Below are 24069 nucleotides of genomic sequence, written 5' to 3' on the forward strand. Positions count from 1 at the left end.
AGAATCTAATCTGGAAAGCAGCTTAAAACTAAAAATCTTTATAACATAACCACCTGCTTGTGTGTGTGTGTTCATTTGCATGTGAGTCTGCAGAGCTATCTATTAATTTTCCTCTGTTTTTGTATCGTATTATTACGTGCCGGCTGGCACTGCAAGTTTAATATGTTGTACATCTTTTTTTTGTTTCATTCCTCATAGTAGGTTCAATGTCATCTCTTTGTTGTCTCAAAATGCAATCAATGAAGGTCTTCCTACCCCATCCACTGAAAGTCAAACCCAACCTATCTAGGGCCACTCTGAGCTGTTCTGTCAAATCTAAGAATCAAGCCCATATTTCTTGGGAGTCATGTTGTGCTAGTCCTCACTCCAGTTTGTGTGTTCTCTCGCGCCTAATATACAAAAGATCTATTGAAATATGCATGAGGACCATGATGCCTGCACTAAAAATACACTCAAATAGGGAATACATTGACAGCTCTGTTATTGAGCTCTCCTTGAGCTTCCTCTGTCACCGCAGCCACAGATCGCTCTCAGGACTCATGTATTATCAAAAGCACGCAACAGCTCTGTCTCCCCCTCTGTACAATCTATCTCCTCCTCTCTCGTGGCTGCACGCCTGCACCAAGCAGTCAAGGTGTAGTTTACATCCATGTCTGCATGTCAAACTCATATGATGTATGAAGGGAAGACTTGTAAGGAATTTAATAACAGCTAATAAATGTTTTATAATTTTATATAACGTTACAGTGTGACTGTGAAGTTTAGCTTCTTGAAGTTTAGCTATGAAAACACTTCGTTATTTTGATGTATTTTTCATAATTGATCAAAGTTGACCTTTGATCACCAACTTATAATCAGGTCATCCCAGAATCCAAATGGATGCTTCAAATATGAAGATAGTCCCTGTTGCTGTTCTGGAGATATTGTGATGAAGAGAATGAGTCAGAGGAACCGTTTGATAGACAAACCCGAAAATATAAAAGCTGCTGTCCTCAGGCTCATAGTGTTTAATTACTCAAGACTGAATTCAGATTGGTTGCATCACACAAACTAGTTCTCGTGTAGAGATTAGTTGTTGCTGTTGAATGTCTGCCAGGTGTTTGTGTCACTAACAGCCAAGCCAAAGCTAATGTTAGTATGGTTATATATGACCAGTTTACACCAAAACATAGTCGAGGTAGTATAGAATTTTTCGTTCATCTATCTGCCATCTCCAAACTTGACCGTATTCTATCGGACATCACATAAATACCAAAATACACTTTAAATTCCCAAACTTTATGCCTTCAATTTTTGATAAATTGAGCATATAATAACAGTTGTGGTAAGCCGTAAACAATTTTCCTCTCAATCTAAACTAAATGAAAACCAGTGTTGGGCACTAACTAATATGTCATTAGATAATGCAATTCAATTACAAATTAAATGTAGTGGTAAATTGTAAAAATAAATAAACAATTCAATTACAGTACAGTAATCAAAATGTTACATACTCTTAAGTAAAAAGCAGATGTATAGACCATAATATTCATGCTGTTGCTTTACATAATTTGGAGCCACAGTAACACCTTCTCTTGTTTTATTTGTGGACAACATGTTGGAAGCGGTGATAGGAGACCCAGTAGCACTCGTTACTTAATCCACCATTGTGTTTTCATTAAATATTGATTGGAGAGGTGATTAGGTTGTGGGATTCCTACAGGGCACCAAGAGACTATATTAATGTTACTGAAAGATGATAAATAAAATAATCAAATTTAATTAATTACAATGCATTGGTTAGGTAAATGAATACTGGTATCTTACTCATTACAGTTTAACAGGGGAGTTAGTAATGTGTTTGTTACATTCAAACATGACATTTCCTAACACTGATAAAAACATATATAGCATTGCTAATTAAAACAGATGCACATACATTTACAAAACGTTGTAGTATATCTCTGAGCCCACTAAGGTATACACTAAGCCACTGTAAACACATGCAGGTAAATGCTATTGGATGTATGATGGTAAACATGTTTTCTATCAGATAATTTACACACATTGTAAAATACAATTTTAGGTTTTAAGGGAGATATTAAATGTGCTATAGATACTTAACAATAGCAACTGCTTACTCACTAATTTAGAAGAAACCTTGTGACTTCTATAATTCCTTTTCTCACAACAAGCTTTTTCTAGTGATGCAAAGCGGCATCAAAGTGATCCCTTGTGAGAAGGGGGAATTCATCACAGACCCGGTGGCCATAAATGATAAATTTAGGGACTTTAATGAAAGACTCTACAGCTCTGAAGTAATTGGAGGGCTAGCAGACCAGAGATTATTGGCAGACTTTGGTCTCAACTTCCCCAAATTGAGGAATGTGAAGGGTCAGCATTGGAGGCAAGTTTGACAGTGGAAGAAATCTTGGCAGCAATAAAATGCATGAATTCTGGAAAAGCAGATGGCCTGCCCATTGACCATATTCAAAGCGTCGCTATCTTTGCTTACGTCATCACTCGGGGTGGGTAAACAAACCATGAACTGCTGCGTCCCTGGCTGCAAGCCGTACAAACGTTGGGAGTCTGATAAACTGCTTTCCTTTCCTCGCTTGATACAGATTTAACCTGTTGCCATTCCGACGGCCCGCCGGCGGGCCGTCGGGGGGGTTTTAATCAGGGAGGTGTCATAGAGGATGTCACCAGTCACTTGAAATAGTCATGCCACATATCGTTGGAAAGCTAAAACTCTTGTGATTAAAGATATGCCGACCATTCCTAAATATAATCATCACAGCAACACTCGAATCAGACTATAAACATGCTAACAAAGTTCGTAAAAAGCCGATATAACTCACGATTTGTGTCAGGGCAGGCTCAGGATCACAGGGTTTCCCCACAAACTTGGTGTCGTTACATTCAGAAAAGTCCAGTAAATCCAATCCAGTAAAGTATTTAGTCCAAAACACACGGTTGTACCGGTAGATAACCTCATCCCGCTGCTGCATCTTATGAAATTACGCATTGTATATCCAGTAAATCCGTTTATTTCTCCTCATAAGTCCGGCGTTTACATGAAAACAATGTTTATTTCACTTTACAAAATGGCGCTGCCCTCTGACCTTTCGATTGACAGCTCACTCGACCAATCACAAGCTCCCTCTCTCCGGCTGCCGCCTGCAATAGCGAATGAGTGGCTGTGTCTCATGAGGAACATCCCCTCCGACAGCGCTGAATGGCTTCAGCCAATAGAAACGGATCCCGATGACAACTGTAGCATTGAATAGCCAATGAAATTACGAAACGAACGATGTGCTGCATTCACGGTCCCTGGGAAAAGGCAGCACCGCCATTTTCATGCGTAACTTTGCAAAAGCTGCACTTTGGCGCATGTATTGTTTGTCAATGGCAACTTTAGGAAAACGCCTAGATATACACTTAGAAAAACATGTGTAAAATACTCATTTTTAGCAGGATTGTTATCAAATTTGAACTGGGGCCAGGTAAGGCTTCATGCTGTAGTCCCATTGTGTTTTCCAACTAAAATTCTCAGCTACACTCATCTTCAGGCATCTGATTGCAACAAAAAAATTCAGGCGAGAATAAAAACATTCTAATTCAGTGTGCTCCCACTTAGATTACTCAATGATAGTAGCACTTATAGTGATTATTTCAGTTTGGGGAAAAACTTCAGAGTGATACCTTTCAAAAGAGACCAAGCCCATCCATATTCTCCAAACAGTTCAAGAACAGCATTCAATTTACTTTGGGTACGCCTTGGATAGGCGAATATTACAGAAAGGAAGGCATGGGTTGTTAAAGCAGACGTAAACGATCCGGTCGTTTTGGCTAACTTTCTGTCAGCAGATGGAGTTAGCAGTCCCCACCCTCGTCCCTACGTCACCACATTCACACGCATCCCTTGGCTGCACGCACAGAGAGGACCGCCCCTTTATGCCGTTCTCTCTCCTCATTGGATAAAGGTTGTAGGATACAAGGAAAGTTTTCTCCTCGGCTTACAGCAGAGCAGAGTGACTGACAGACCCGTGTTTCGGACCAAACACTCTATATAAGTGATTGCTGTCGGAAGATAGAACTATTAAAGACTTATATTAACACAAATATTCCGCTTAGTTCTGCTTTAACGTCGGAAGGGACATCGGGCCATATTTCAAAGTAAAACGACATTTGGGTTAAACTGATTTGAATCAAGTTAGCCGGCATTAGCTGCATCTGCTAACGTTAACGGTAACGTTATGTGACGGCGTTGAATCTTCCCACCCCGAGTGATGACGTAAGCAAAAATTGCGACGCTGTGAATATGGCTAATAGATATCTACAAAAAAATGTTTTATCAAAAATTAGAACTCCCCTTTTGGAAATGTTTTTAGAATCCCTTCAGAATGGGATACTTTCTCCCTCCCTGAGAGGTGTTCTGATTACTCTTCTTCCGAAATCGGGTAACGCTAACAATTACTGTGAAAATATGAGAGCGGTCACCCTCCTGAATTCAGACTTGAAGATGTAAAATTCTGGCAAAAAGACTCTAACCTTTACTACCAGATCTAATAATGGCAGATCAAAATGGATTTATGATCGGACATCATGGTTTTCATAATGTGAGAAGGGTCTTGAACTTGATCTTACACAACCTGAGGGGGGCATTGGACACGGCTTTCTTAGCATTAGATGCTGAGAAAGCATCTAATGAGGTTCTTGGACACTTTGGCCTGGGGGAGGGTTTTTGTAATTGGGTTAAACTTTTGTACAATGATCCCTATGCAGAAATTAATACAAACAAAAAAATTTCAAAAAAATTAAAAGAGGCTGTAGACAAGGTTTCCCACTGTCCCCCTTACTTTTCATAATTGTAATCGAACTGTTTGCCATTGCTGTGAGAGGACATAGTGGAGTCACGGGTATAGGCATCGGAGAATCTGATCATTGAATAGCTCTTTACGCTGATGACGTCATTCTTTTCCTTAGAAATTTTAATAAATATATTCCATCCCTCCTGAACCTAATTAAGATAGATATTTGGCAAATTGTCTGGCTATACAATTAATAATTCCAACAAGAACTGTGGATTCTTTACATACTTGGGTATTCAAATTGTTCCTAAACTGGAAAATGTAGTAAAAGCTAACTGCAGCCCAATGTTGGTATCTACTGTATATCCAAATCAATCGCGGGATGTTCCGGTCTTCCTATCTCTCTGGTTGGCAGAATATACTAAAATGAACATTCTCCCCAAAACCTTTATATTTATTTCAGAATATCCCACGGCTGCCTCCTTCAGACGTTTTCCCCATAAAAAATGTTCAATAACTTTATATGGAATAATAGATTTTATCTGAACAAAGATAAAACCAAGCAGGTGCTGAGAACACGTAAATGTGAAAAGAACAATTTAACTATGAAATAAAGTGACATATTTACATCAAAGATATGATAAATGCAATATAAAAATATACATGTAAGTACATATGCGGGACAAATATGTGTAAAACCAAATTAGACAATGGTCACCAGTTCCTGAGTTCACACTTATCTATGGATTAAAAAAAAAAGAAAAAAAAGATAGTACAGCTTCATCCTCATCCTGAGACACACTGGCCCTTGGAAACACACCCAAAGCCTCCATGCGTATAAATGTAAGAGGAGTTAAACCAACCACCTTCAAAGTACTTTCAACAATTATTCCTATAATACAGTTCAGCCGTCTTTTTTTTTTTTTTTTACAACCACAAACGATCACGAGGGCAGAGTTTTATGCCACATTAGACACTGCTCTACCATAAAGAACAATGAGGGGATAGAAATTGGCCACCAACATATATGTGTAGACACTTTAAACTTGACATAATATGACATAAAAGCAGGGCTCATATCCCGCAAACCCATTTGTGTTATTGCCTCTGTTAAAACATTTTGTCAGTATAATCACAGTAAACTGCGCCGCTGTCCTGTCTGCTTTGACGAAAATGGTGTTGCTTTACAGTTCGGACTAAGGGGGCCAAATTGGTAGGCATCAGTACCAGCTACACCTCTGTAATTGGGCAGATTTTAGAGAGGTGCTATGAAATACACCCCTGCAAGTTTAATAAGTTCCAGAGTCCTGGGCTCCAGGTTGCAGCTCCCAAGGTGCTGGTCTGAGTTAGCTAACATTTATCACATAAACATCTAACACCACTCTCGCTAAAGCAGACAAATGCCTTCCTGCTCTGCAATCCCTTCCGTAGCTATCAGAATCAGGGCAACAAATCCAGCTTTAATAGTTATCTATGGAGTCTCTCGCATGCAATGAACACCTACATTTATTTCTCTGCTTTCTCCCGATGAGGGTAAGTGGATCAATTAGTGAAGACTACAAGTTCAGCATCTTTACACATAGTATCAATTGTTAAGTTGAGCAACAGCAGGTCCCCAGATTATCTCAGATCTGTACCCCCACCACCACCACCACCAACACCACCATCCTCTCCTCCCTCCCCTCTCCTCTCCCTCCTCCAGATCCAAAGCTAGCCTCATTACAAATGATCCTCTGATACACACAACCTTGGCACACACCTTCGAGCTAATGGCCCACAGATTGATTTTTAATTAGTAACACTTTTGGATGGTGGCCAACTCAAATGGACTTTTATGAAAAAGTAATCACCTTTTAGCTTTAAGTGTTAAAAGGTGTAAGTGGATGGTTTAAAGCTTTAACGGCCTTCAGATATCCACAACAAATGAAAACTACTAAAACCTGATTATTCACAAGCTTAACGTTTATGTGACTTATAGTCGCAGCAGGAAAAACCGAATTTATCACCATGCAGAGCACAAAGACGGCCTCAGAGCTCCTGAAGTTCTCTGCTGAGAGGACAGCCGTGGAGTGGATGAAAAAAGTGGGTCAGGTCAAATATCGTCTCTGTGTTGCTGAAAATTTTTGGGCCAATGAAACGTCAGTCCGCATTAAACAAGCAGGTCAGATGAGCCCCAAAACTGTGTGCCCAGTGAGCTATCTGGCATGAGTTCATTATCAAAGTGTACCCAGCTTTGATAAACTGGGCCAGTATTTATGGCAAAAAGAGACACCAGCAACATCTGCAACATTTTAGGCCCAGATGTGCACACACTATGTGATTTGCTAGGTCAAGCCCGTGAAGTCTGCTGCAGAGGAAAACTCATCCTGAACAACTTGAATTCATTTTTTGGCACTTGTTTCCATTTTCACATGTAATTATTTTTTGTTTTACACCATATTATTCTTCATCACTACTATTTTTACTTCATTTATGAAGGTTTGGCATCCTCTTTTTTAGAAATGGGACAACAGTATGGATAGACAGTTTGTCTTTCTGATCTATTAACTACCAATATTTACACTTTTTCTTTTCTTTTTTTTAGCTGAAGCCGACTTGATTTGGTATTTCTTGTGCTGTCTACTCTATAAGCAACATATGTGTGTGAGAGAGTGATCCTCTTTTACTCTCTGTTTTTTTTCCATTTACTAGTTTTTTGTGGAGTTTTTCCTATGCAAACTTAACATGTTGTACAGATTGTAAAACGTCTTTAGGCCAGATCTCTGATTTGTGAGTTTGGGCAAGATAAATAAAAGTCCTCCACAATTTGTCAGCATACCTTATACTGTGAAACAGCATGGAGCCATGAAATACTTTTTTCTGTTTCAAATGCCATATTTACAATAGCTTAGGTTACAAGACCTTTGCTGTTGTTGGCAAGAAACAGCAACTTTTTCTGCAGAACGAGCAGCTGTAAAAGAAAGTGTTTCAAAATGTGAAGAGGGAGATGGCAGGCACAAGTCTTACGTAAAACCACAAATGTTCTGAACACGATTATATATAGAGAGGCCTGTGGACATGCAGTCGCAACATATGCTCTGTTGTGTAACAATGAAGCAGTTGACCTCACAACATGCTGAAAACCTCCAAGTGAAATATAGCATCAGCTTCACCTCATTTATATATCATGTATATGTGTAGACTTTGCTGTGTAAAATCCCCAGCATGCACTGCACAAAGCGTAGCATGCCTGCACATATGTTTTGTGTTCTTTATTTCCCTGTATGTGTGTTTACCTTGCTCAAGGGGGTGTTCATACTTTCCCGGGTGTTTGGTGGCTATCACACACTCGCTGCAGCTCACACACACACACACACACACACACACACACACACACTAACACATCTGACCTAACAATCCACTCAACAGTAATTTATCGGTGTGATCCATCATTATCATGTTTTATTATGGCCACCGTTGGAGATATAATTCACAAATAGGCGCACGCTGAACAGATGACAGTGAGGGAGAGGGATGTCCTTTACCGTCGTCCTCTGCCAGGAGCCTTCAGGAGTCTCTGCGGTCCGATATGCAAGAGACCAGACCCTGAAATGGGCAGGGACGCTCGGGTCTAGGGAGCAGGAGGCTGCCCCGTTAGCCTGCTGCATTGTGGGCCAGCAGGACTCCCATTAAATGCCAGAGAGGAAGAAAGACAGAGACAGAGAGAGAGAGAGAGAGAGAGGGGCACACCACAACAAAAGCAGAGCAATGTCGGTGCCATGTCACATGACCACCTTTGTATTCGGTAGCCATAACTCACTGCCTGTGTGCGGGGATTGATCCCAGGCTGGACACTCCCAGGAGGAGCCCTGGCACTCAGCTGAGTTTGATCCCACAGATTAATGCAATAAGGATTCTTGGTCCAGGCCTTTGTCTCTAGCCAAACATTTAACGTCCCCCGAATTTGTATCCAGCAAAGGTTGAGACCCATGTTTATTTGGGTAATGAATTGCTGTAATTAATGCACCTATTGATTCCCCCTCAGTGTCTCCTACAAAGGCCAGTCCGATTTCTAATTTAAAGGGAGTGGGAGTGTTAGCAAGAAGATGAGGGAAGGGGTGGAGAGCCCAGTATAGGCAAAACAATTGCACCATGCGCTCGCAAAATGAGGGTGTAATTGTTCAATGAATCACATTTGAATACTTTCAATTAAATCTTTCAAGTTGAGGGCGTTTGGTTTGTGTGTGCGCTGGTATATCACTTTAGTTTCCCTCTCGTGTTGTAATAAAAATGTAAATCCTTGGAGGGCATCCGAGAGCCGATGAGGACGTTTGCCAAGTAGCATCTCACGGCTCTGGTGTCATACTAATAACCACAATGCAATTTTTTTCGCACACAAACAGGCGAAAGTGCATTAGCATATAATCCCCTGGAATTATGACCACACTAATCTCCGTCATCACGCCCCCTCTCAGAGGAATCCAGGATGTGTGCACCTACAAATAATGTTTTTGAATGTAGAGGAATTGTGGGCATTTCAAGGACGGCGGGTTTTTACAGGCTGGATGGCATGTGTGCGGGACTGTGTATGTGTTCTTTTTCTTTCATCCGAGACCCTCGCGTGGCTCCTTTAAATGCTGTTTATGTCCTTCCCCTTGCTGTGAGGCTGTGTGGCTGTGCCCTGTGTAAACACCTGGTCACTGCTGCTGAGGAGCGTCTGACCACAGAACAATGAACAGCCAGCTGCTCCATCTATTATTGTTTGTTGAGGTTTTCACCTCAAGAATTGCATTTGCCCCCACCCCCCGTGAGTAATTACAAGAAAATGAGCCTTTGACCTTTGATGTATATTGGAAAAAAACTTAAGGTGTAATATTGTCAATATGTGTGTATTGATCACAGTTGTAATTACTGCTAAATACCTTAACAATCCAGAGGTGGTGGTGGTGAGGGGGGGGTTGGACTGTTTAAAATATATCGGCCACAAAGTAATAAATTACAGCAGATAACATTACTCCAATCATGAGGTAGTCCATTAGATTTGTTCTGGCTTACTATTAAGTGTGATATTTAAATTGGTTGATATTCAAGGAGAGCACCGATTGTGTGACAACAATGTAACAGAGCTAGTTATTCAACTCATTAATAATGCACTTTAACTAAATCATCGCCAGCACTTCAGTCTATTGTTGAGTTTTCACCATTCTAGCATCGGTGATGATGAATAATGATTCATTCTAACCTCCTGGATTTTCTAAGAACCTATGGCATGCCTTATTAAAGACAAAATAGGTAGAAGACTAATTAAGCAGACCAAATAGGAATGACGGCATGCCCAACTGCCAGAGCCAAGTAAGGGATTGAAAAATGGCTCCTCTGCAATTTCAATTAATCAGTTGTATTTTGCTTAATTTTGTTTGACGTTGGCAGAGGAAACGTCCTCTGGGAGTATCTGTCCTTTGACCACTAATGCTTTAGTAATTCTTCCATCAGTAGAACCCATGATTGAAACAATCAACTGTGTGTGCGTGCATGTGTGTGTGTGGGTATATATGCGTGTGCAGTTTTATCTCAGATGGTGTTTGTGTGCATATATCCCTACATGTATGACTGTATTTGAGACTACATACAGTGAATATTAGCACCTGTACAAATGTGAGCAGCAGAGCAGTACATGCATCATCCGTTCATCCGTCATTCAATCATCCGTGGTGTGTTCTTCATTTTTCTTCCCCTGGAGGTTGATTGCGAAGCCCACACAACTGAGAGTGGAACCTGATTAACCTTACAGTGACTCCAGAAGCATGTGACCACCACTATTTCCCCTCCTCTCCAACCCCGTAGCCCAGGAAGGAGATGTTGAACTTAACCTCTACAACAGTGATGAATTAACAATAGAACAATTCAGTGCCCTAGTAATTACCAAACCCTTTGGACACGGCAGCATTTTTCAGCTCTGCCACACAGGTTTGTCGGTATTGGTGGCTTTCACCTGGAATCCTGGGGCTCTTTGCTCTTCCTAACTTTGTTTTCTCTGACGCAGATTAGATCTGCCACCCCATTACAGATTCATTTTCCTAATTTTTCATGTCTGCGCTGCGCCCCATCTGCACAGGGCTGATAATTGTGGGGACCAGCCCTGGTGATTAACATCAGCAGAATTAATTACGCCCGCCATTAAGGCTCCAGGTTGCACACAATGATCAAGAGAAATTAACTTTCTCCCAGGCCCCTAAATCATCTCACCTTCAAGTGGAGTGATGGCAAAGAGACAGGCCTGGAGTCCTGGACTCTGCTCGGCACCTTCTTAACCAAACATGAGGTGCGCATCCCCACACCCGCACCGCGTCCCACCAAGGAGATTATTGCCACAGCTGATGGGTATCAATTACGCTACCTTATGTGGTGGGATGAGCGAGAGGTGTCCAGGGTCTGGTGACTAATGGACCTGGGTTGGAGCCACCCTGCCGCTGCGGACCGGGGAGCTGACGGTTTCTCTGGCCAGGGAGGACCTGCCAGATGCTGAGGGGGGCTCGGTTCACCGTCCTGACACGCACAGGTATATATATCTGCACAGCACATTTGACTGTGAACCCTGGAGTGGCGTGGCCATGTGATCGTAGGTTAGCCAGGAACTGATGAGGAAAAAGACTTTGTCACCTCAGTCGTCTGCTGGACCAGTGTACAAGTTTGCTTTCCTGTCAGGAATATGAGTTATTTATCAAGAGGAGGCCTAATTAAAAGAAAGGAGGAGGGTCTTTTTAAGCCGTTTGAGGCGATATGGTGTAATTATGTTGTTGTTTATACAGTATAGATGGAGAGAGAGAGAGAGAGAGAGGGTGAGAGAGTGATGTGTTTGTAAGCTATGCTAATGGAGCAGGCCCCATGCCCCCGCAGCAGGGAGAACAGTGGTAATGTCAGAAGGAGATAAGCAAATTGCGTCTGTATCATATTGACTTGTCAAGGTTAAGCAGTGCGAGCAGGGGGAGGAGTAAGAGGCGAAAACTCTCCATCCTTCTCACTCCCTCTTTGCCTGACTACTGAAAAAGATGCATGAGAGGCAGGAGGAGAGGGTGAGGAAGTGAACAAGAGGAGACAAGAGAGGAGAGGTGGCTTTGCCTCCCAGCGACCCCCCCCCGCTCCCGCGTCCAAACACAGACTCCTGTTGAGATAGCAATCACACCGAGGCAGACAACAGACACACGTTTGTATGTGGAGGGTTTTGGCTCTCCGCTCTCGTTTAGACTGATTTGATTTAGCTCCACAGGATCTAATTAAGCTCAGACCCAAACCTCTTTGGAGTTTCAGCAGCCATATTGTGAATGTCAGACTCTGAGAAATGGCCACGAGCGATCAAACCTGTGTATGTGTGTTTTTAATGAACACGCATCACAGTGATAGAATAATGGCTGTCAATGGATATGCGGTAATAAAAAACTGACGATCGTTATGCATAAGGGGTCGTATAAATTTTAATGACAGCAAATGTAACGTGTTGTAAAAATAATATCCAAAACAGTAACAATAATGGCTCTGGCAAGTTAACTTGCACAAAAAAAGTGAAAATTGCAATGGAGAAAAAAAAGAAGGAAAAAAAATCCACCAGCAGTGCCTGAGGTTCATCCCATGCTGATTGTCACAGTGCTTCCCTTTCGCTCTAATTAGCTTTAGCAGTTTTGCTTGAATTCAGTGTATAATCCCCTGGATGAAGTGCAGTCAGCATCTTTCCTTTTCCTAAAAGCACGAGAGGTGCAGTATCATCAACTCCATCTTCGCTCCAACACTGCCTCAGGATGATTTAATAAGGTTAAAAGACTAGTCAGCAATTACCCCCCGCTCAGTGGAGGAAAACTCTGAAACACAATTGCATTACAGCTGTAGACAAAATGCCAGACACCATATCCACGAAGAAAGCGCCTATCTGCCCTTTTACGACCCAGGCACACAGAAAAAAACGTCTTTTTTAAAAAGTTAGAAATAAGGATGGGTTTTGTTAACAAGTTATTTTACGTTTGATTTTCTCAGTGTGTTTGTGTAGTGATCCCAGAGCCTTGTAATGGTCAGGGTGAGACAGTCCAGAGAGTGTCATAGGGTGACATTTACTGCTTCTGCTGTGGGGAAACAGGTAAGCAGAGCACACCATCTACAAAGTAGTCCCCTTTGACACCAGCACTCTACAAATCAGGGCTGAAGGGCAGGCCACAACGGGGGCACTGACACAGAGGTCTTTTAGAGTTCCAGCGTGGCCCAGGAATGTGGCAGAGCGAAGGCAGCTGGGGCAGAACAACCAGACGTCTGGGATTTGTCTGGCACCGTGTTTGATTTTTTACTAACCTCAACATAAGACAACCCAAGGGAAGAGAAGTATCTGGCCAGAGCTTGTCCCACTAAACCAACTCCACACTTGCTTTCCATGTGGATAAAAGTTTCTAACTGGGTTAACCCTCTCCACTGCAAGAAGCTTGAAAACTGCTCGTGGGGGGTATGAGCTCTATTGAAATTAGTCCTCCTAGTTGCTCTTATTAGATAATACTTCCTGTATTAGTGGGGCAGCAGTGATAGCAGGCAGATTTACAGCTCTCCGCGGCGGGCAGCTCTTAACGTTGGCCGCGTTAACTCTGTTCATTAAACAGAGGATGTCATCACTCCACGCCACCGCTGCATGTAACATGTCACACATATCCTCCACAGGCCAGCCTCTGTCCACCTCCGTCCACAACATCCTCTAAATCTGTCATTGCCACCTGGACCAGGGCTCCAACATTTGACCACAACACCCGGCTCGCAGCTCATGTGCATGTGGTGGGCACATGTGGACGGAGATACACAGGTGTTTGTGTGTGCAAAACCAAACACCCCACCACCACCACCACCACCACCCACCACCACCATGCTATTGTATGTGTGGACGGATGCGTGGGACAGCGGTCGGTCCATCCACATGGGGAGAGGTGTAGGCGTGACGCTCATTACAGACCCAACTCTGTACACAGGCCAGATAAGCAGAACAGGACAAGATAAGGAAGCGTGACTGGCTACAGCAAAGTGCAGCCAGATATTCTGATGCCACCTCCAGATCAAACAGCTTCCAGTGTCTCTCTTAACATTTACTGTATTGTCCCAACAAAGCATTATTTTAAGAAACTATTAACTACTGTGCTTTGATCTAAACTGATAGAAAACAACATGCATATTGTTGCATACTGCATACTTTGTTCAAACAGAAAAAATACACAAAAAAGTACTACTCTACCATTCATTTCTTATGTATTATTTTGTGTATCAAATTACTGCAAATGAACACATCACAATTTTCTTCTGTTTTTGCATTACCAGTGTTTGCTGAAGGAAAGAGAGAGGGGCTCCTGACAATAGGCTCCCAGGTTAGGTTCAGCCTCATGCTTAAGGCTCCCTCCATAGTTGTGTCTAAGCATTGCATGTGATTTATTTTTTTTAGGCTACATACCCTTACATAAAAGTGCTCTGCAATGAAACTGGTCCCATTAGTGAAAGTTAAACTACTCGCTATTTTAAGTTACATTTAAGAAAAGTGGAAATCAATAAAATTTAATTGAAATCAATGCAGTGAATATAACAACATGATTTGTTTTTAGTGAGAACTGAGGGAATATCTTAATATCAGTTTTGTTTCTCAAATATGCTGCCACCTAAATTCATTTTTGCACATTAGGAGCTGTTTTCATTTTTACCATGGGCTTCGTATGATGTAAATGGATCTCTATAAAGTCTGGAAAATGTGTTGAAATGCACTGATAGTAATCATTTCTCTAACTGGATAAAAGACCATGGAGGATTTGCCAGGGTCGACTTGCAAAATGACCCATGCCAGCACTGACTATTATACAACATTAGTCATCGACCCCTGGGACCACGTGGGCCTTGTGGTTATTCCTCTTTAAATGGAGCATCATGTAATTCAAAACATTTAAGAAATGTGTTTATCTGACTGCATGAGCACACACAAGAATGCTTCTGTGTGTGTAGGTGTGTGTGTGGGTGTATATCATACAGTATGTCTGTATTCTTGTGTTTATGAATCCATGCATGTGTGTCGAGTGTGTGTGTGTATACAAGTCTGTAAACCAATTGTGGATCACCAGGTGCGAAGGTCATAATTCAACTGCTTCATAGTGATGCAGATAGTGTTTACTGTATCCAAGTGGTGCCATTAGACATCATGTCTAAAGAAATGTAGCCGTTCCCTCTCATCCAACAGATTGCTCCTCTCATCATCAACAGTGCAATCATTCTCGGTGATAGTAAAGCACAGGGGAGGGAAGAGGAGCCGGCCCTCCAAGATGGATGTGTGTTATTGTTTGTGGGATGACAGTGTGTTTCAATCAGGTCCTCTGTGCTCTAATCCCAGGTAGAGCTCTTGAAGTGCTGAGTCAGTTACTGCTTCATCGATCCATCACAGTGGGTTAGTAGTGGGCAGGTGTACTCCTCGTCTCCCAGGAGACCAAGGAAACACCTGCCCCGCACTGCTCGGGACTTCATCATCCCGCCATTCCTTTGTCTCGTTCTGCTGGGAGCTCAATGTCGGGCCACGGAAAACTGTGAAAGCAGCACTTTTGTGGTCGTTTGTTGCCCGTACACAAAAATTAGAGGAAGGGAGAGGTGGTTTTCCCTTGGATCCCACACCTGCCCCCCCCCACCCCACACTCCTCCCTTATTTCTCACCCAGGGTGAAGAAGACATGCACTGAATGGACCGCACACAACTGACTCGGAGTAGCTTGGATCAAGCTCCTTAAACAAAGAGCAGACCTGCAGGTGGCACAGAGACAGTGTCCCCAAATCTTCATTTTATTAGACAATCCCCTGCATTTTAAAACACTCTGTTATGATAGCTGTGGAGAACAATGAATGTGGAAGTACATTGAGAGAAAGCATAGTGGTTATTATTACATCTGAGAGCAGTGCACCAACGAGGGGTGAGAGTCTATGTTTCTCCTGCTGCAGGCAGTCAATTAGTGCCAGAGGGAAACACAGCGCTTCTCTGTTGCTCTCCGCTGAGGAGCTGTAAATAAAGGTTTTTATTACACCACACTATCTGTGTCTCTTCTCTGGACGTCAATAGACCAATACATTGGACTGTTACCGAGCTTAATCACTCCTCCTCCTTCTATTTTACATCAAGGAGAAGAAAGGTTGTGGCTGCCGGATCACCGCCCCAATCACAAAAATTATCTCTTCTTTGGATTGATTGGTATATTTTTGCTGTAGCAACTTTTATTTCAAAATGCCTTGTATGCTATTGATGCATTATTCATTTAGGAAAGGATTGACAAACCAAACAACCCAACAGACATTATTGCTCCACAGAGGATTTCGGGAAAAAAATGCAATTATTTGTTCATATACAGGAGAAGGAGAGAGCCTCGAGTCCATCCTGACCTGTGGCTCATTTAAAAAAGCTTTGTCCTCTCCTGTCTGACAGTATCAATACACAATGTGATGGCCACCATGGATCAGACAAGACAAGTCAATAATTAAAAGCAAACTATTGATGCCAAAAACTGAGGAAAGGTGAAACATGAATTCATAAATGATAGAAATAAAAAACTGACACAAGACGATAAAGCAAAACTAACCACAACAATACAGCAAGTCCTCACTGGGTCATTTTGTCATTCTTAATATCTTGATTAATTAAATGAACTCATAGGTGTGAGTTTTTTTGTGTTACTGTAACTAAAGTCTAGCATTCTGAATGAATTAGTCTACCACTGGCTGTCATTCCTTTTTTTAAATTAACCTGAGAGATTGTAAATTATACGCACATATTTATGGTCTTGAACTCTAAAACCCTCTTTTAGTCATAATGTTGTGTTCTAGGTGACTATAAAGGCACAGGGATCATTTTAGAAAATATTCCTATTAAAATGTGTTTTTTTGTAATATTCAATATTTTTGTACCATCTTCTGGTAGTTCTGGGGTCAGAGGTGAAAACCAATCATCTTTGCCTTGTTTTATTTTCAGTTTCAAAGGCACATTATTGCCATGTGATGCATTTAAATTCAGTGGCATGTCCTCTTCCAGCTCTTACTGTAAGTCTTAACACCATTGCACCAACAGAGAGATCCAGAATGCAAGGCCACAGTAACCAACTTTAGCTCTTGTAAATTGAATGCTGATTCTATTTATATATGGTGTGATTTACACCCGGTTTCCTCCATGCAAGTGAACAGGAAACAGATGCTAGGAATTGTTCTTTCGCTGAATTCCTCAGAGAGAGATTCTAGTCAACACCAATGTGTGAGATTGGCTTTGTACTTGCATGCGAAAAGGTAGTAGACAGTGACTAAATTGACTCCCTGGTTTCCCTGCTCTAAATCTCCATTTCCTCAGAGTTTCCACTTGCGTATGTCCGTCTGCCCAAACCCAGGTTATGGCAGCCAGGCTTCCCTAATGGAGTCATGGAGCCAAGTCCACGCTTTCTCAGGACAAGGTCAGCCTCAACACCCCAGATACCACAGGGAGTGGAAGACAGATCTGTGAGGAACATTACGTTTATAATATATATATATATATATATTCAGTGACAAATAACAAGACAAAGTAGACACACATGACTTGTGTCTCTGAGGAAGGAAACAATAGAAAAAGTGCAAATATTCAATTAATATAAATTAGAAACCTGTGCTTTAAATAAACCAATCCATTTTCACTAGTCTCTGTAATAAAGTGCATTTTTCTGTGGCAACAGCTAATAGGCCGATAATCAAAATGTATTTCCCATAATTACATTAATTATGTAAACAAATAGGGAACAAATATAATTATGGTTTTGAGATGATTGCACATCATCAAGTAGTCTGACATGTGACACATGGGGAAAATAATAATTTAGTTTTGAGGAATATTGTTTGACATTTACAAGGTGATAATTTGAGAATGAAAGGTCCATCTTCTTGTGGACCATGGTGCCATCTAGAGGACGATGTAAACAAAGGGACAAGGAGGCAAATGCAGCCATTATCAGCAGTGTGCAATGTTCTTAATGTAGTTAATGTGCTGTGTGCTTATTGTAAGACCTGTGTTTAGGCATTCGCGGGATCACTGTTCCAAGGAAAAGGTCATTTCTATTTTATTCAAAGTGGATTAAGTAGATTACGTGTAAAGGAAACCCTGCAGGCTTAGCAGTTCTTGCAACTATGATCCTTGACACATTATGATATGGTGCCACCTACTGTTGGATCACCACCTATATATAACTGAACTTAATGCTGAGGCACACAAATAGGAGCTGTAATCATTTTTATATAATCAAACCGATACAGAGGTCAAAAGACTATGCAGTTTGATAAGTGAGTGTGCATGTGTCTCCATACTCTGTGATCTCACCTGTCCCCACCTGATAAGAATAAAGGGGGAAAGGTTGTATTCATGTCACCCCCACGCCTCACATATGATTTGCAGCCACTGGCTCCTCCCTCGCAAAGATTTACTGTACATTAAATTTTTGCTGACATGGTACTCTTCAGTCGCTGCTTCTCAGATATATGGCGGACCATAATTTGGAGGTGTAAAATGGGTATAAAACCTGTATTAATTATTTAATCGTGCTTCTAAGTGCTGCCTTTTAGTCCAGACCAGGATGACATCCCCCTCTATTTCAGGGGATCGTTATATCACTCATTTGTCACGGAAAAAATTACAATCAAGACCAAGATTGTATAGCTGTATGATAAATCAGAGCAAACTGAGACTTTTTTATGAGTATCATTAACTAATAATTTTATTCCTTTTTACACCATTTGATGTAAATGAACTGCTAATTGCATTTAAATCTCAGTCCTCAAGCACTGGACCTAGCTCAGGACCAACCAGCATATGCAGCTGTGATGAATATTCAGATCTACACTGATAAAACAGAAGCTGATACCCATTTAATTGTATAAAACCCCTTTTCACCGGTTCTCTAAAATGCCATATGAAAGGACAAAGCAGCAAGTGCACAAATAGAAATGTCCCTGGCAGGTAACAGTGTGTGGGACCTGTGATATATCTCTGTGTCAGGGGGCAGTTAGGTACAAAGACTGAGGGATGTGATCAACAACCAAACAAACATGTTGTCCTGAGGTTGGGGGCGAGTAGGTGTACACAGAGCATCCATCAAACTGCATCTGCGAGAGGCTGATACTGTACCGTTTACTCCCACTGCACTCAGATCAGCTTCTCCGGGCAAAATCTCAGATGTAAACTTTCAATTATGAGGTTATTTATCAGCCACACAGTGGTGATGATTACAGGCCATTGGTTTATTGTGGTCACAAGAGTCTTATTTACAGTGGCCAACATGCAGCATAAAATAAAGAGCAGTTTCTCTCAGCATCAGGTCACATAACACTTACAGTGGGTTTTGGTGATCTGAATGAACATTACAGAGAAACACAATCATTTTTACAGTATAGTTTATCTCTGCACTCTTTATCATTTTCAACCATGCAGTTCTTCAAAAAACAGATAAGTTGTGGGCATGTTGCAAATTCATTACAAAAGGGCTGTGTATTTCAATAAATTTTATATTCTCTGGTGTGGTTATGGTATATATACATATATAAGCATATAGCTTATAACTTTTATATCTTGTCATATTACCTTTCATTTCTTATGTAAAGCACTCTGAATTCCTGAGGTGCTCTATAATAAACCTGCCTTGCACTTAAAGTGTTACATCAGTACATATATCAGGGTTACATTATTAATACAGTAAATTATTATTAAACTATTATTACTGATACACTAATATGTAATGCATTTTTATGTTTATCAGTAATATAACTACATATCTACTGTATCATACTATTAAAGTATAAGGATTTTATATCTTATCAGCTTATAACATTTATGTGGTTTTGCCTGTAAAATATTACAGTTTTTCTCGGTCGCTTTGGTGCATTTCTCACATCACTATTAACATTTACACAACAGTTAGTGCATTTCTCAAAACAATTAATACAAACTGCAAAACCTATTGGATAACCTGCAAAAGTGTGTCACTTGCTTAGTTCATTCCTCAAAAGCAAGTATGTCAATGAAACTGATAAATGATAAGTCCAGACACCATTAGTCAAATGGCTTTGTCATGTTTTCATTATGATAGTTTACTCTATAAGTGTTTTACAATGCAAAAAAAGTCAGATCTTGGTGACACTATACCTGAAAATGCTCAAGGCAGCATCATACACTACTAGCCATGTGAAAACTACAGCAAAGTTAACATTACTGTATTTTGTGGAGTAACTGAATCCAAGACAATGAATAGCTACACATGTTTCACATTTTTACTACATATGCTCTTTGCAATTCTAATTTGTTCACAGCATTGTGCAAAATACACAACAGTCATCTATTTACAACAAACATAAGAAACCCCCTTTGGGTGGAGCTGTGCATAACTGTAAACAATACTGGATATTGTAACTGAACATGTAGAGTACTGTAAATCATTCCTGCACATCCAGACGTTCCTGTCTGTCTGGCCATATATTCTCATCTACATCACTCTGTCAATTGTAGCGATTGAAACAGATTCAATATTCCCAAAGATATTGTCATCCTTGCTTTGTATCTCTCTCAACCTTATGGCATTGTTTGCAATCACCGTTGCATAACTAGCATCCTCTTGTTGCGGTGTAAAAATGGGCCCTCTTCCACCTCTGCCAGGTTGTCTTGCATTACAGTAATGTGCAGTAAACATGAGATATACACTGCATTAACCCATATTACTGTAGTGTATAATAGCAGTGCAGTACAGTTACTGTAAATATGGCTGTAGTAAAGCTGTAAGTCTAAATGTAAAATGTTCTTGTCCCACTGTAAGCTTACATGTATGACACAATGACAGTAGTGCAGTGCAGATTGTTTAGTGCTGAATTACTGTCCAATACTATACATAGCCTGCCTGTTCTCTCTACGAAATGTTTGAATAATTGAATTTACAGTGGTTCTCCTGGCATTTAAAATTTGCTTGACAGATTTTGACAACTAGTTCAACAATTTTGTATGTAATGACTCAAGCAATGAAATTAATGAGGACTATTGGTTTTATAGGAATGACTATTCAGCATTCATAAGTATAGTTCATTTTGACTGACATGACATAAGTAAATGATAATGTTATAAAACTGCAGAGAATTGTATGAAAGCAACTGATACATGTCAATAAGCATTTGCAATTTGTTCAAAGGAATGAGAAATTGCTACTATGGTGTGCACAAATGACTAAATGTTGTGGAGGTTGAACTAATAGTTGTGAGAATTTTAATTCTGATCTGAGAAATGCACCAAAGCAACTGAGAAAAACTGTAATTCCTGGTGTATCAGTAAATATTACGGCACAATGAGAAGTGGAGTCAAAAGTATAGTAATTCCTTCTTAAATGTAGTTAATAACCTAATGTTAGTGTACTCAAATACAATAACTGAGTAAATGTACTCAATTACATTCCACCGCTGACATTTTTGAAGACATTTAATGAAATTACAACAACAAATTCAAACTGCCATGTGAAAAATAAACTACAAAACACCAATTTATCATTTGTTGTTTTTTTGTTTTGTTTTTTATTGCAGGGCACCAGCTGGTCATAATGTGCAAACATTATGATAATACAGGGGGTAAACATCAGCTGCCTGGAGATTAAGTCACTTTATCCTTGGTTATAAATAATAATTAGAAAATTATTAAAGTCTAAAAATACATGTAATCTCCAAAACAAAAGCTACGGCACTGTGGCCTTCAGAGACGGTTCAGTTTCCGAATAAGTACATTTACAGAAATTAACTATTCTGGTGTGCAGAGATTTTTTATTGCAGGGCAATTACAGAATGTGTTCTTGGGATTGTAACTCTTTGCTTGCTCCAAGACAGACAAGAGAAAACCATCATGACATTTGGACAATATTCCTGACCATCTGCCTCTATTTCAACAACAGAGGCTCGCACATGACTTCACATGCCAAATGTGACACTGGTCTTGCTCGAACAGGTGTCGACTGAAAATGTACAGATAAAATTAAGCTCTTAATTGTCCACAGCGCCATTAACCAGCTTCAAACAGTGCAACAGGGTCTAGTTTTCAAAGTGGACGTCAGGTTTTCACATGATCACACATGGCAGGAGATCAGAAATAAATAAATAGAAATAAAAAATAGAACTGTGACATTTTCAGGTAGGAGCCTACCCTGTTGCTTGTAAGTATGTTGGATATTCCTTAATTGGAGGTTTAAAAGCTGTAATTAGATTGTGAATCACTCCATAGAAGAATTTCAAATGTTTCCTTCCTGTAAGACTATGAACGTTTCTATTATCTCTGAGCAAATACAGTAACTGCAGAAGGGGGAAAACAGTGACTGGCTCTTGAATGTGAACTATGGTCTCATCATAAATACTCATCATTAATATTGTCAGAAAAACATTACCCTTTTTATTGGGGCTGTATTTTCCCACACACTACAATAAAGTTAATGACAGACATTGTCTAAACCATAAAACAGTCATATATTTGGAGATGCTGGTCAGCGTCAGCAAGGCTCAGTAGCATGTGGCTCGTAGATCATATTTGCCCAATCAAGTATTCTTGTCAGAGCTCTGACTCGAACTGAAAACACAGATGTATGTCATGTTTCCACAATTACAGCTGAATACAGTTCTGAGGAGGTTTGGTCTGAGGAGCCGCTGCTGAAGCTATAACAGCTCAACAGTGTCTCATAAAAGACTGGCAAGTTGACAGTCTGAGTGCTGCATGGAGATGTTGATGATGACACCCCTTACACAATACAGATGCCTGCAATTAATACATGTTTCTTTGACATTCATGTGTTTCGTTTGGATGCTCGTTCCACTTTGTGGTCTCTTGTCGAGGCTATGAATAGTTTGCTACATATACTGGATATTCCTAAATCAAATTACCACAAACTAGTATTATTTGTGAACAAGAACTATGGTTGCACTGAACTCAATGAGAACTTTGAGACAGCACTGTTTGTCAGCGGGGGCACTATCCCTACTGAGGCAAGTGAAACATGACAGTTTTACATGCCACATATCCTACTAATTAATTTGCTACTTACAAATTAATCTGCTTTTTTTTTCTTTTCTTTTTTTACAATTTCACATTCATTGTAAAATTTAAACCTTTCTTTTAGGCTTTAGTCATTTTCACTGTTCAGCTGGCTCATATATCACCTCAGGTTTTATGGCCCGTAGTTTATTAATATTCACGTTTGTATTTTTATTTGGGCTTGACAATAAACCACACAAGGATAATTCAAATTGAATCAGTCTATTACTGTGCCTCTTTATTAGCAACATGCAATTTATGCTGCTGTTCATTTGCGAGAAAAAGGGCCTCGAGGGACGAACAAGCAAATCTGAACAGGAATAACACAGCTCAAACCATCAAATTGAACCAGACTGTCTCAATAGCTGAACAATGAGCTTTACCAAACTGTAGACTACTTCTTTGTATTTAACATACCATGTTTTACAGTAGGCCTACAATGCATGAATTTTAGGCACCTGTGGGAAAGTTTAGTAGTTTTTATCATTGAACTTAATATAAAGTTCATTAAACAAACAAAAAATTAATAATAATACAAAATAACTTTTTTGCACCAGCATTTCTCTTATATGCACTTGCACATAGTTTTTCAAGGTATCAATAGGTTGTTCAAATCATCATGAAAAACATTGACAGGCTACCCACACTGACTCCATGATGTCAGGTGAGCCGTTTAGCCTTTATAATCTGTTGCTGGACTCCTTGTTACTGAGATAGCTCTCAGTGACTTTGGTGTAGCCTATTGCAGAATCAATCTGCAGAAATAATTTGGGGCCAATCAAACGTAGCCTACTCGGACATTTCATGAGAAAAAGTGACACAAAAAAAAAAGAAGGTTTGCACAGTTTTGTGTATTTTCAACTTGGAAACTATAAGAGCGCTAAAGATAGTCTACTTTTAAATTCACCACCCAAGTTGATTAATAGTTGTTTTGGTGCAACTTTTAACAGTAGATGGCGCAAATTTCCCCTTTTTTTCATTGCACCAAGACAAACAGCAAAAGTGCAGAAAGGCTACTCATATAACCTTCAACAATATGAGGAACTAATTTATCATATATGGATATATTGTCGCATTGTTATTTGTGCTCATGAATCACAGCTGTGTCTTGTGCTGCCTGTGTTGAGTTTTCAATGAGCCGGGATGGACTGACATCCTGCAGGATCGTTCAACACCACCACACCGGTTTCCTCGTCACGTGACTCTG

This window comes from Trachurus japonicus, chromosome 21 (genome assembly GCF_045865225.1).
Source record: "Trachurus japonicus isolate A0001 chromosome 21, Traja_1.0".
In the NCBI taxonomy this organism is placed as follows: domain Eukaryota; kingdom Metazoa; phylum Chordata; class Actinopteri; order Carangiformes; family Carangidae; genus Trachurus; species Trachurus japonicus.